The sequence below is a fragment of the Neoarius graeffei genome, chromosome 3, assembly GCF_027579695.1.
Source record: "Neoarius graeffei isolate fNeoGra1 chromosome 3, fNeoGra1.pri, whole genome shotgun sequence".
NCBI classification, from domain to species: Eukaryota; Metazoa; Chordata; class Actinopteri; order Siluriformes; family Ariidae; genus Neoarius; species Neoarius graeffei.
The window spans coordinates 95992259-96008080 of NC_083571.1; the positions used below are offsets into that span (position 1 = coordinate 95992259).

At 43.1% G+C, this 15822-nt stretch overlaps 1 protein-coding gene across 6 annotated transcripts in view; it reads left to right on the forward strand.

The window, feature by feature from the left end:
* The window catches only part of brf1b (BRF1 RNA polymerase III transcription initiation factor subunit b), a 237676-nt gene that overhangs the window by 146986 nt on the left and 74868 nt on the right, over positions 1-15822 (forward strand). The gene's annotated exons all lie outside the window — the stretch shown is intronic.

The window sequence follows — 15822 nt, forward strand, 5'->3', positions numbered from 1 at the left end:
ACCATTCTTTGATAGAACGACTTGTGTGCTTAGGGTCGTTGTCTTGCTGCATGACCCACCTTCTCTTGAGATTCAGTTCATGGACAGATGTCCTGACATTTTCCTTTAGAATTCACTGGTATAATTCAGAATTCATTGTTCCATCAGTGATGGCAAGCCGTCCTGGCCCAGATGCAGCAAAACAGGCCCAAACCATGATACTACCACCATGTTTCACAGATGGGATAAGGTTCTTATGCTGGAATGCAGAGTTTTCCTTTCTCCAAACACAACGCTTCTCATTTAAAGCAAAAAATTCTATTTTGGTCTCATCCGTCCACAAAACATTTTTCCAATAGCCTTCTGGCTTGTCCACATGATCTTTAGCAAACTGCAGATGAGCAGCAATGTTCTTTTTGGAGAGCAGTGGCTTTCTCCTTGCAACCCTGCCATGCACACCATTGTTGTTCAGTGTTCTCCTGATGGTGGACTCATGAACATAAACATTAGCCAATGTGAGAGAGGCCTTCAGTTGCTTAGAAGTTACCCTGGGGTGCTTTGTGACCTCACCGTCTATTACACGCCTTGCTCTTGGAGTGATCTTTGTTGGTCGACCACTCCTGGGGAGGGTAACAATGGTCTTGAATTTCCTCCATTTGTACACAATGTGTCTGACTGTGGATTGGTGGAGTCCAAACTCTTCAGAGATGGCTTTGTAACCTTTTCCAGCCTGATGAGCATCAACAGCGCTTTTTCTGAGGTCCTCAGAAATCTCCTTTGTTCGTGCCATGATACACTTCCACAAACATGTGTTGTGAAGATCAGACTTTGATAGATCCCTGTTCTTTAAATAAAACAGGGTGCCCACTCACACCTGATTGTCATCCCATTGATTGAAAACACCTGACTCTAATTTCACCTTCAAATTAACTGCTAATCCTCGAGGTTCACATACTTTTGCCACTCACAGATATGTAATATTGGATCATTTTCCTCAATAAATAAATGACCAAGTATTATATTTTTGTCTCATTTGTTTAATTGGGTTCTCTTTATCTACTTTTCGGACTTGTGTGAAAATCTGATGACATTTTAGGTCATATTTATGCAGAAATATAGAAAATTCTAAAGGGTTCACAAACTTTCAAGCACCACCGTATAGCGGTTGAGGCTTTGAGGTTTAACGTATCATACAGGTCTTTTGCTTTGCAGTCATGACAGGCTCATGGGCATTTAGTGTGATTTAGACAAAAGGAAATCAATACATCAAAGAGTAGTATTTAATTATCATATATTGTCAGTACACTAATAGGTGCAGCACATTTAGCTAGTATTGATACTCAAGACATCGATGAAATTGATCTCGATTTAATTAGGATTGCAATTAAAATCAGGATCCACTCAAAGAACGTTAACCTTGAGGTAATGTGCCTTTGGTTGTTGTGTTATTTGGTAAAAAGGGGCTCTGAAGTGTTGAGATTATTAATTTATTAATGCTCTCTTTAGGGCGGCACGGTGGCGTAGTGGTTAGCGCTGTCGCCTTACAGCAAGAAGGTCCGGGTTTGAGCCCCGTGGCCGGCGAGGGCCTTTCTGTGCGGAGTTTGCATGTTCTCCCCGTGTCCGCGTGGGTTTCCTCCGGGTGCTCCGGTTTCCCCCACATTCCAAAGACATGCAGGTTAGGTTAACTGGTGACTCTAAATTGAGCGTAGGTGTGAATGTGAGTGTGAATGGTTGTCTGTGTCTATGTGTCAGCCCTGTGATGACCTGGCGACTTGTCCAGGGTGTACCCCGCCTTTCGCCCGTAGTCAGCTGGGATAGGCTCCAGCTTGCCTGCGACCATCTAGAACAGAATAAAGAGATAATGCTCTCTTTACTAACATCTAAAGAGCCTGCGTTAGTCTCGGCACCCAGCAGCTGCTGTCCATTTGAATTCATGCTATTCCCTTTTGCCCTTTGACCCTCTTCTTTGCCCTGTCATTGACCTGGAGTTTTTGTTATTGACTCCCGGCTGGTTGGGGACAGTCGCAGCAGCAGAATCATCCCCGGAGCAGCCAGGAGAGCTGTGATAAAGGTGCACAGCTGTGATACAGACTGGAACTATATGCTGATACCGGTGACGAGGGAGTTTATGGGCTTTACGCTGAGTGGCTGCAAGCCAATATTATTCCCCATCATCGCCCTCCTTTGTGCAGGGGAGGCTGATGACTCTGCAGTAGCAAAAGCCGCTTAGAGTCTCTGGTAAACATAGCTTTATTGCCATCTCTTCCGCAGGAACGAATCCACCTCCTCACAACAACAACAAAATAATGCACAGCAGACTGCAAAATTTCAGCTCCTGCAAATACTTGCATAATGATTTATATGGATTATCGTGAAGAGATGGAGGAAGGATGGCTTACCTCCGGAGTGTGGATAAGGATTGTTTAAAAAAAAAAAAGGTTAGGAAATAGACTGTCACATTGTTGAGATGGGAGGAAGTGAAAGTGTTAGACAGACACAGGTGGAGAAAGTGTGAGATGAGGATTGGGAAAGGGAGTACAGTATTTAAGAATGTGCCTGTGTGCATTTTTGAAAGGGAGAGAAAGAGTGGCAGACCAAGCAGCAGTGTATGGCACCCCACTATCTCTCTCTTTCACACCCTTCATCACAGGCTCAGTAAGGAAAGAAAGCACTCTCAGTCTCACAGCCTCCTTCGCTTCTTCTCGTCAGCGTCTATTTAAAGCAGCTCTATTTCTAACTGGCAGGCCACTTTTAGCTCGAAAAAGGGTTGTAAGTAGTCCAAGCTCATGTAATCAAAATATTTTTTTTTTCAAACTCCAGATGTTCTTTGGCATATGAATGAAATGATGTATAATGGGTTGAAATGAGGCATCTTCATGCACAAACGTGTCCAAAACCCGAGTAAGAAGTGACAAGGAAAGCCTTCTATAGGTCCCTTATCCACGGTTCCATGAACCTTTATTGAACCCTGCCATTTAAAAAAAAAGCACAGACTGAGACTGTTCGAGAGAGAGAGAAATGATCCTTTAAAGAAAAACTCTCACATGAATGTCAGGCTCTTGACAAATAATTGAAATCAGAGGCCATTTGGAGATTGAGTGAGTGCGTAAAGACAGTAACACGGGTTTAGACCACAGAACGCATTCATCAGATAAGCATTTACCAGAAGCTACTAGTCATTTCGCAATTCACATTGATTTTATATTATTATTCCAGCGTCAGTCTGTTGTTTCCGTATGGGGGATTGTAGCTGCAGCTCTCCGACGCTGAAGCTCGTGCATCTGACATGTTTCACAAATAGTAGCGCTGTGCAGTTTCATTCTTCTGCTGAGTGAGCCTGACTCTCTGCTCACTCCCACCCTCTCTCCCTCACTGGGCGCAATGGTATCTGCTGCCAAAAGCCTATGCTACCTCCACTCATGCCGTTGTGGGTGAAATACCGGTCCACTGACTGCCATGAGCACTGGCAGCTGTGTATGATTTCAAGTGATGGACCCACGTCCTGAGGTAAAGGGAGACGCGGAACGATAAAGTGCAGCAGAGGAAGGGGGAACATGTCACTGCAGATGACAGCTACGCTTCATAAGCGTTCAGTGGATGACATTCGGCATGAGGATTTAAAAAAAGAGAGCCAAACCCTCCATAGTCTTCCACAGTGCTTAACCTTTCAAGCAGAGGTAGCTTCAAATGATTGACAAGATAAAAATATGCTGAGGGATTCTGGGAGAATAGCACTTTTTTTTTTTCTCCTGATCCTGAAATATCAGGATTCTGTAGTATCCTCATGCAGCCGCTATCTAGCATCCTAATATCAGAAAGGTGCTGCTTTGTTCAAAGTCATGTTCCCTGTGTGGCTGAATCAGTTACACCAGAGAAATAAGAAGATATATATAAAATCTCAGCAGTATCCATAATTTCCATCATCATGCATATTTAACGCTCTTGAATATCTGTAGTGCTGCACAGAATATGCACCCACGAAGTTGTGTTTCCTATAGCTGCGTCAAATTTGACTGTTTTTGCAGCCAATGGTGCTAGACATGCTCGAGAATAATTGACAGCTATGAAACTGTTAGCCACCAGTTTTCTGCTACAGCGGAGGAATGTTCGGGGAGGAAAAAAAAGCAGCGTGGATGTTAATGTTTCTGTACAATCATCGTTATAGAGTGTGCTGCTGGCAAAATGTACTGTATGGCAACATTGGTGTGTGTGTGTGTGTGTGTTTTCTGAGTATGTGTGGGAGCATTACCTTTTTTTCTCAGAGGATGGATCGCGATAAACAGTATGCAGTAGCTGAGCCGTGACATTTACACATATTTTATCTCATATACCCCTTTGGCTGTACGGCACAAACTGTGGAACCAAGCAGCGTGGTTGGAAAGAGGTTTGGAAGGTTGTTGTACTACCGTATTGCGCTCACACTTTGTGTGGGTGTGGACGAAAACAGAAAACTTTGATTATACACTTACTTGCCACTTTATTAGGAGCACCCATCCACCTGCTGTTTTACGCAGGCATCGAATCAGCCATTCCCTTGACCGTGCATAAAATCATGCAGATACACATCAAGAGGTTCAGTTAATGTTCACGTCAAACATCAGAACGGGAAAAATTGTGATCTCTGTGTGACTTTCACAGCGGCATGGGCGTTGGTGCCAGATGGACTGGTTTGAGTATTTCAGAAATGGCTGATCTCCTGGGGTTTTCACACACCACAGTCTCTAGAGTTTATGCAGAATGGTGCGAAAAACAAAAACCATTGAGTGAGCGACAGTTCTGTGGGTGGAAGTTGAGAAGAGAGGTCAGAAGAAAATGGCCAGATTGGTTCAAGCTGCCAGGTAACTCACTGTTTATATACAGTTGCAATCAGAAATATTCAAACCCCCCCCCCCCCCCCCCCCCCCCCCCCAAAAGATTTTAAGGATTGATCAATTAAAGGTTTTTTTTTTTTTCAAAGAGCAAGATTCTACTTTGGATGACTTCTTTATGAGTTGAGTGATACATAAAATCAACACAGAAAATGCATGATGTAATATTTGTGTGTAACAGTACACTACCGTTCAAAAGTTTGGGGTCACCCAGACAATTTGTGTTTTCCATGAAAAGTCACACTTTTATTTACCACCATAAGTTGTAAAATGAATAGAAAATATAGTCAAGACATTTTTCTGGCCATTTTGAGCATTTAATCGACCCCACAAATGTGATGCTCCAGAAACTCATCTCATCTCATCTCATTATCTCTAGCCGCTTTATCCTGTTCTACAGGGTCGCAGGCAAGCTGGAGCCTATCCAGCTGACTACGGGCGAAAGGCGGGGTACACCCTGGACAAGTCGCCAGGTCATCACAGGGCTGACACATAGACACAGACAACCATTCACACTCACATTCACACCTACGCTCAATTTAGAGTCACCAGTTAACCTAACCTGCATGTCTTTGGACTGTGGGGGAAACCGGAGCACCCGGAGGAAACCCACGCGGACACGGGGAGAACATGCAAACTCCACACAGAAAGGCCCTCGCCGGCCACGGGGCTCGAACCCGGACCTTCTTGCTGTGAGGCAACAGCGCTAACCACTACACCACCGTGCCGCCTGGCTCCAGAAACTCAATCTGCTCAAAGGAAGGTCAGTTTTATAGCTTCTCTAAAGAGCTCAACTGTTTTCAGCTGTGCTAACATGATTGTACAAGGGTTTTCTAATCATCCGTTAGCCTTCTGAGGCAATGAGCAAACACATTGTACCATTAGAACACTGGAGTGAGAGTCGCTGGAAATGGGCCTCTATACACCTATGGAGATATTGCACCAAAAACCAGACATTTGCAGCTAGAATAGTCATTTACCCCATTAGCAATGTATAGAGTGTATTTCTGATTAGTTTAAAGTGATCTTCATTGAAAAGAACAGTGCTTTTCTTTCAAAAATAAGGACATTTCAAAGTGACCCCAAACTTTTGAACGGTAGTGTATATGCAAAAAAAAAAAAAAAGTAAAATTAGAACATTTATTTTTTGACCATAATGTCCCAAATGAGAGACCAGTTTCTGAGACGGACCCATCAATCGCTCTTTACAACTGTGGTGAGCAGAAAAGCATCATCTCCAACAGCAGAAGACCACACTGGGTTCCACTCCTGCCAGCCAAGAACAGGAATCTTAGAATCAACATAATCTGCACTGATAAAAGTCTGAGCTTTTCCTGTATTTATATCACTCTATCACTGTTTTTCAAGTCTTCAGCAGCCAGCTCTATAAATAGTGTCGTTCTGAGAAAGCTAATTTCTATGTTTCATCAGCAGCAATTACTCTAAATGACTTTGGTGTGTGTTCAGTGCTAGTTCATCTCGTTGGCATTTCACATCAAACGTATCTATTTATTTGCATAACGATTCACATGACTCATTATGCAATTTGAATTATGCTAACTCAACTCCACAAGCACATTATAGTCCCCATAAAACATGCTGTATTCCCAGCTTTCAGGCTTCAGCTTGGCGTTCGTTCTGTATTTTGTCACACGCAGCGTGCTTACTGTTGTTTTAAAGATATCCACCTGATACAAGTAGCAGTTTTCTGGCTCTTCTTGTGCCACTCTGTATTACATTCAATACAAAACTATCTCAAACCGAATTTCACTGTTGTGAGCCTAACTCTTCCTTTCCTACGGCTTGTTATGATGAAGATTGCATTTCTCCACGTTGCTCTTGTTCCACCAGATCGTTCAGCCTGTGGATGACCTTCAGGTCCCTATTTATGGAGCGCAATCCCGGTTAACTCTAATCTGCAGCAGAAAAGAAGCCTAATCGCCCCGTGCTGTTTTCTTCCCGTCCTCTCAGCTGTCTGTGCAGTTGCTTTAAAGAGCTGCCGTGATTTGCGCCACTGAGTTTGATATGTGACAGCCACTGCAAGCCCCATCGCGTACTCCAGTGTGTATGCATCAGGCCATACTTGGGTGAGCTTGCCACTGCCAGGTTGTCAAAGAGAGACGTTTTTAAAATGTATAAGAAATTTAGCTTACCTGGGCTCCCGAGTGGCACAATCCAGAGGTTGTGACATAAAATCCCAATGTTGCTAAAGCCATTTGTTGGTCAGGTGACCAAGAGAGTAAAACTGGCCTTGTGTGTGCGGGGGGTGGGGGGGGGTGGGGGGGGGGGGTGTTTTGAACTGAGCAGCAGTTCGAAAAGATACGGTCGGCTGGCTTCACGTGCCTTAGAGGAAGCATGTGATAACCTTTGCTGTCTGTCTGGAGAGCTATGTAGTGGGTGGAAATTGGACATGAATAAATTATGGAGAAAGTCCTGGAAAAATCCCCAGGAATAGAAGGGAACTGGACAATTCATACAAGTTAAAGCTCCAGTTTGCTTGCTTAGAAACGAATGTAATTTCATAACGCATCACAAATACGTGATCATCTTCAGAGTTCCCGCTGGCGCTCGTCACTGACAAACATACTCCATCAGTGACGAAGAGAAAATGACTAGCAGTCATCGCAGTGATGAATGTATCTGTCATCTTTATCATAAGTCATTTTTTATAGAAATCCCTCCGTTTGCCAAAATCCAACCCCAGCGAAGAGACGGCGGGAAGCCAGAGTGTAAACAACGAGCGCGTGCTTGTGACCAATAAAAATCGACTACACATAGGCTACGTTTACATTAGACCGTATCTGTCTCGTTTTCTTTGCGGATGCACTGTCCGTTTACATTAAACCGCCTGGAAACGCCGGGAAACGGGAATCCGCCAGCATCCACGTATTCAATCCAGATCATGTCAGCTCCGGTGCTGTGTAAACATTGAGAATACGCGGATACGCTGTGCTGAGCTCTAGCTGGCGTCTCATTGGACAACATCACTGTGACATCCACCTTCCTGATTCGCTGGCGTTGGTCATGTGACGCGACTGCTGAAAAACGGCACGGACTTCCGCCTTGTATCACCTTTCATTAAAGAGTATAAAAGTATGAAAATACTGCAAATACTGATGCAAATACTGCCCATTGTGTAGTTATGATTGTCTTTAGGCTTGCCATCCTTCCACTTGCAAGTGGTAAGTGATGTGCGCTGGGATCACACACACAGCGGCTCAGTCCCGAATCACAGCTTGTTCACTTCACTCGCGCGCTCTGTGAGCTGCGCAAGGCTGGAGTGCGCACCCTCCAGAGGGCACTCGCTGTTCAGGGCGGAGCGATTTGGAGCGCAGGATGCCTGTGGAGCCGAGCGTATCCGTGTATTGGTGTTGCTGTGTGCACGCAAATCGTGTATTGGTGTTGCTGTGTGCACACTAATCGTTTTAAAAACGTTAATCTGATGATCCGCTGATACAGTCTAATGTAAACATGGGCATAATGACCAAATGAGCGCCAAGCATTTGACCAATGTCTTAATCGGCCTGGTGTGGTGGTGTAATTATCTCTGCGTGAATCAAACAATGGCGCAGTCTAAGCTGGCGAAGTTTTTTGAACGGTCTTCTTCAAGCACTGAAGATGATCTAAGGGCTGAAACAGCCACGGGGGAGACACACTCAGAACCCCAACTATCCCCGAGCTCATCGGACAGTGTCAGTAATACAGGGATCGGTTAAAAAAAAAAAAGCGCCAAAGTACTGTCAGCCGGCAAGTGACTGAAGGGAGCTATGTTTCAGGCGGTGTGGTGTGTTGAGTTCCTGTCGCGAACGTATGATGAAAAACGTGGTGTTATTCTGTGTTCATTTCGTAAACCGACGGGAAATTCGGATTCCTTAACTGTTGGTTGGTCCAAGACTCTTCTCGACTCTGTTCAATTGTAAATCAAGTTTTGTGTTGAAGGAAAGGCTAAAGGGAGTCCTAATACCTCTTTTGAATAATCCCATGCTAAAATAACCTTCAGTGAGCTCAAACTAAAGAGGTTTATTTTAGCTTGATGGTGCACGGGGCACCCAAAATCAAGTCTTTCTTCTTAGAGGCTGGAACCTAAATTTTATATGTAATGGAGAGGCCTTGCTGTATCTGTACAAATATTTGAATTGTGCCAGTTTGGTTGGTATAACCCTGTATTGAGTCTACTTTGATATGTTGGTAACAAAGAAAAAATACAGACTAAGTGAAGAGGGGAAAAAAAAAGAAAAAGTGAAGAATACTTCTTTGACTTGATTTTCCAAGGAAAAAAGTGGAGAATATTTTTCGGAATGCTGCTTGTTCTAACAAATGCGCTCTAAGGTAGTGCATTGTGTTTACACCATCAGCAAAAGCAAGATGTTGACCAACGTTTCAGCAATGCGGCGTTGTGTTCTGTCCTCACATTTTACATAAATATCTCACTGGAGTCTGTTTTTCACTTTCTGCCAACATGTTTAACCAGACGGTGACTGTTACTTAGAGCAGGAGAGGCTGAAGTCGGCTTTGCACCAAATATTATGCTCGGTTCCTTCAGTAGTGCTACATGTTCCTGATTCTGAAAAGACCATCTGTCATCCATGCATGCTCATTAATGCCTGTGAAAAGCGTTCTAGTGTCAAATTTAATTGCATCTCAGCACCGATGTGTGTAATGCAGCAGGTGGTGGGATTCAGAGCGAGTGGCGTGTGCTTTAGTTACAGCTTAAACATTTGCTACATCAGCATGAAGCAAATTAATGGTACGTTCACACCAAACACGGCGAGACCGAGATGCTGTCGAAGTTCATGGACGCTCTGCGATGTAAATGAAATAGGCGACTACAAGTTTGCTCGGAATGCTTCATCTTGCAGACTTTATTTAAAGGGGCTGCAAAGCAAGCAGATGTCAACTGGTGGCTTTGTGCTGACTGATCATGTGTAGGGTATAAGTTAACCTCATGAAAATGAACAAATTAAAAGCCATGCTAACTGTTATGTCAAATTTCAACATGCAGTTTATTTGGTTTTGTTTGTTTATTTAAATGTACTGTATATACACACGTCCCTGAACACAAATGGGGACAGATCATAAACTGAATGAATTGAATGAATGAATTTATTTTTATTTCGAACATGTATAAAAAATGTATGTAACTATTTGTACATACAAAAGAAAGAAAACGAGAAATAAAAATAAATAAATAAATAAATAAATAACAAACAGCTAAGACATTACAAAACACCGCACATTGTTCGAAAAAGGAGTGGGAAGAAGTACAATACTTTAATTTCCCACCCCTTTTTAACTACCCCGAAATCCAAACTACATTAATACACCTATAAAAATATATACCATATATACACTTCATGAATATCTATATAAATATCTCATCTCATCTCATCTCATCTCATTATCTCTAGCCGCTTTATCCTGTTCTACAGGGTCGCAGGCAAGCTGGAGCCTATCCCAGCTGACTACGGGCGAAAGGCGGGGTACACCCTGGACAAGTCGCCAGGTCATCACAGGGCTGACACATAGACACAGACAACCATTCACACTCACATTCACACCTACGCTCAATTTAGAGTCACCAGTTAACCTAACCTGCATGTCTTTGGACTGTGGGGGAAACCGGAGCACCCGGAGGAAACCCACGCGGACACGGGGAGAACATGCAAACTCCACACAGAAAGGCCCTCGCCGGCCACGGGGCTCGAACCCGGACCTTCTTGCTGTGAGGCGACAGCGCTAACCTCTACACCACCGTGCCGCCCCCTATATAAATATATAATTACAAAAATAAATATATACTACATACCATATATATACACTTCATAAATATCTATATAAATATTTAATTACAAAAATAAATATATGCTACATACCATATATACACTTCATAAATATCTATATAAATATATAATTACAAATATATATATATATATATATATATATATATATATATATATATATACACACACACTATATACCATATATACACTTCATAAATATCTATATAAATATATAATTACAACTAGACTGCATTTCCGCAGAGAAAATGCAGTGTGCTTGCTGAGCTGTAGCAGAACAGCTATCATGCTAGCATGCTAAAAGCTAGCATGCCAACATGCTAATGCCAACATCTAGCATGCTAACAGTTAGCATACTAACATGCTAAAAGCTAGCATGTTAACATGTTAATGTTAACATGCTAATAGATAACATGCTAACAGCTAGCATTTTAACATGCTAATGATTTAACATGCTATTTGTTAAAATTCTAACACTTTAAGGCTAATATGCTGACAGCTATCATGCTAACAGGCTAACATGCTAATGGCTAGTATGTTAACTTTTAGCATGCTAACACGCTGAGGGTGACATGCTAACATACTCAGGCGAACTCGCTAACAGCAAACATGCGAACTCTGCATGCTACCATGCTAATCTTAACATGTTAACAGCTCTCATGATAACATGCTAATGGTGAACATGCTAACAACTCGTGAGCTAACAGCAGGCATGATATCGTAATGGGTAACATGCTAACAGCTAGCATGGTAACACGTGAATGCTAATTGCTATCCTGTGTGTGTGTAAGTATTCCTAATAAAGTGGCCAGCTATTGAATTGAAGTTGATTTGCTGTCAAAGTCTCAAATGAGCAGATCCTTGTCAAATGCATCATCACCTATGGGGGAAGGGAGGAATGACTCAGTCAAGCTTCCATTGATTAGCGGCAAAATGGAGAAAAAATGGACGGATGAAAGGCAAGACAAAGACGAGTGCGAGTCAGAACGGATATCGTGTGTGTGATGGGTGATTTGGCCTGAGGTGCCGTATGAAGTTTGGTGGATGTGTGGTGAAGTGTTACTGAGCAAAACTCCATTCATTTGAATGGGGCCAAAAATCAATGGAAGCCTATGGAGGTAAAAAGAGATGCGTGAAAACCAAGGAAAAGACGAGTGCAGGTCTCAGATGAGGGGATGGATCTGTGCGGGGACTTGGCCTGAGGCATCAAGTGAAGTTTCTTGAAGTTTGGTCACTTGGTTAAAAAAACTGATGGAGTGAAAGTTTTTCTCCTGAAACACCATTCATTTTCAATGGGGCCAAAAATCAATGCAAGCCTATGGAGGAAAAAGGGATGAGCAAAAAGAGAGGAAAAATATGAGTGCGGGTCAGAACCGATTGCATGTATGTGTCGGGGGAGTTGGCCTGAAGTATCACATGAGGTTTGGTGCATCTGCAATGGAGCGTGTCCGAGTAGGACGATTCAATTCATGAGCCCTATTCATTCTCTATGGGAAAAAAACAAGAAAAACGACAAGAACAAGAGAACGGGCACGTTGATCCAAAAGCTGTATACAAGCACACTACACCACTTCGGGCCAGACGTCTCAGAGTTGGAACGGTGTCTCTATCTCGAACGCCCTAGGAGGAGTAGTGGATCCAAAAAACGTGTTGGAATAAGGCAGAATAAGTACACTTAAGAAGAACAATAGTGTGCTTGCCTTTAGCCTAGGTCACAACCGGACGTACGATTTTTTGGCTGTGCGATTTTTGGCATTTCCCAAATCGCTGCGTTTTTTTTGTTCGTGGAGAAAGATGCACGTTGGCCGTAAGTTTGTCTTGCAACCTGAAAAAAACGTAAGCGCCCGTAGAGTTTGTTTGACATGACAAAGAACCTCTGCGGCCGGTCTGCGGCTCGAAAATCAGCACGTCACACGCGTGCCCTCCGTGCATTTCATGCGCGCCCTCCGTGCGTTTCTTGCGTTTTTTGCACATAGACCGGCCGTAGGAGCACGTATGGCTGGTTGTGACCGAGGCATTTGGCAAGCACACTAAATAATGGACAAACCCGCCATCACAATTATTTAATCCTCCGTTGTAGTTGGGAACCTTTTGAACGGAACCAAAATTTGGCCGATTCTGGTCTCTAGTATCCACAACTTTCCCAAACTCTGACCTTTCCCATGATTCATTGCTGCGTCATAGCGGAAGCCGGGATTTTTCTTCCGCTCCACTGTCTTGACGTTTGTAGCTAACGCTAACGGCTATGTAAGTAAGCGCAAAGATGCCTAATAGATGGTTACACGGGTCTGATTTTCTGATGTGCTCTGAGGATAATACGATCAAAGTGCCCCATCCGTCTACCCTCACGGAATGGATAGACGACATGACATGAAGTTGTGGCCTGACGTCAGCTACGTTGACGTTGTCAATTATTTTATTCCTAGTGAGGGCGTTGGTGGTGAGGAGCTAAAGAACTACAAAAGCACGGAGGCATACAATTATCGACACAGGAATAAAATTAGCAAAATTGTGTAAAAGAGAGGGCGAGTTTGTTTGCTTAAAGGCTGAGATTGAGCCGAGTCAGAACAAAAAAAAGGAAATCCTGCAGTCAGGCAGCAGCTATCATCTGGAAGGTAGGCCATGTCCGAGTAGAGGCGATGCCACCTGGTTGTTAAACTATAAATAAAAAATTAACAACTCGGAACATCTTCCCAGGAGCCCAGGCTACCTATTTACTTACCTCATCTCATCTCATTATCTCTAGCCGCTTTATCCTGTTCTACAGGGTCGCAGGCAAGCTGGAGCCTATCCCAGCTGACTACGGGCGAAAGGCGGGGTACACCCTGGACAAGTCGCCAGGTCATCACAGGGCTGACACAGACAACCATTCACACTCACACCTACGGTCAATTTAGAGTCACCAGTTAACCTAACCTGCATGTCTTTGGACTGTGGGGGAAACCAGAGCACCCAGAGGAAACCCACACGGACACGGGGAGAACATGCAAACTCCACACAGAAAGGCCCTCGCCGGCCCCGGGGCTCGAACCCAGGACCTTCTTGCTGTGAGGCGACAGCGCTAACCACTACACCACCGTGCCGCCCTGTTTACTTACCTGGTTTGAATAATCTTCTTTCAGTTGCTCCTGTTAGGGGTCACCATAGCAGATCATCTGTCCCAATTTATGAGCCACATATTCGATTGGGCATATGTTTTACACCAGATGCCCTTCCTGGCACATCCAGTCCCAAGTATGCACTGGCTCGGTATTTTTAATTGATCTGTACGGCTTTGGACGGTGGGAGGAAATCCCATGCAGACACAGGGAGAACATGCAAACTCCACACAGAAAGGCCCCCACCAGCTGTGAGATTCAAACCCAGAACTTTCTTGCTATGAGGCAATAGTGCTAACCACTGCACTAGTGTGCCACCGTGCTTTCTTTAAATAATCAGGTCAAAATTATCCACTGAATCATTACCATGAGCATCTTGTTTGTTAAAATGTGATTACATTTATTGTTCTTCGCCATTGACCTGAGAGGAGTCGAGCAGAAGCTGATACAGTGGCATGCAAAAGTTTGGGCACCCTTACTGAAAATGTCTGTTATTGTAAATAGTTAAGTGAGCAGAAGATGAACTGACCACCAAAAGGCATAAAGGTAAAGACGACATTTCTTTTCAGCGTTTTCTGCAAGATTTGTTTTATTTTTGTTTTGTACAATTGGAGAGTGAAAAAAGAAAAGGAACACCATGCAAAAGTTTGGGCACCCCGATACGTTTCACTACGTTCAGACTGCAACCTGAAACGACCCATATCCGATTTGTTGTGAAATCCGATTTTTTTGTTAGGCCGTTCACATTACCAATTTTATGAGACTTGTATGCGATCTCCAATATGAACGGAAAACGACCCAAAAGTGTCCCGCATGCGCAAATTGACACGTAATAAGCACATCTACGTAATACGTAAACAAAAAAAAAAGCGCACTCTTCAAGTTTAATGATTTCTTTTTTTTTTTTGTTTAATTATCTGGTTAGTGTTAAAGTGTGAGGTCTCGTGTGTGTTTTTGTTTCTGAACTGAAATGAAAACGTGTAGCCTGGTAACGAGGGTTGACTCCTAAATGTCTCTCTAATTTCTATATAAGTGCACTACATGTTACTAGGAAGTAATGGATTTTTAAACTCTATATAGTGCACTCGAGCTTCAGTAGGCAGTCATTTGGGATACGGCCGCTGTATTACCAAACTCTTAATTCAGGCTTAATAATTTGCACATATTTATTTCGTCATATTAATAAACTTTTTCTACATTTTTATAAATATTTATTTAGATTGTTTATAGCCAGCTGAATTCTGCAACTTCTCTCAGCGCTGGCTCAAGGTGCATAAACACCAGTGCAGTTTGCTATGGAGATGAGGCGAGACCTGGCGATGTGGTTTTTGTGGCGGCGGCGGAACTCACACAATAATCTGATTAATGTGGGCAGCAGACTAATGAGACCGAAGGTGTCAAATTACTGGAAATTTCCAGAACAATCTTATAATCTTGTAATACAGGATGGTTTAAGTTATAAATCAGTTATAGAAACTGTTTTATTTAATCAGGCTAACAGATCAACATCCAGGTCCCTACCAAATCCACCATTAGCTTGATCAATTCTATAAAGTCTATTTAAATTCTGAAAACTGTACAAATGTTGTTGTTTTCCACCAAAGAGGCGGGATTAGCCAACGCAGAATAGTGACGTTTGTCTCTTGTTGATGACGTGTAGGTCGCATGAATGCGACCTGTCCGGTCAGACTGCAGTCGCATGTGAAAATAACGGATATGCATCGGAATTAGGACCACATATCCAAGCGGCCTGGGTCGCATGTGAAAAAATCGGATCTGTGTCGTTCAGATTGTCAATAACAAATTGGATACAGGTCGCATATGGGTAAAAAAATCGGATATGGGTTGTTTCAGGGTGCAGTCTGAACGTAGTCTTTGAGTTCTCAGGTAACTTTTACCAAGGTTCCAGACCTTACTTAGCTTATTGAGCTGTGGCTTGTTCAAATTCTTCGTTAGGAAAGGTCAGATGATGCAGATTTCAAAGCTGTATAAATTCTCTGACTCCTCAATCTTGTCCCTAAAATCAACAGCCATGGGCTCCTCTAAGCAACTCTCTCGCATTCTGAAAAATAAAATAAT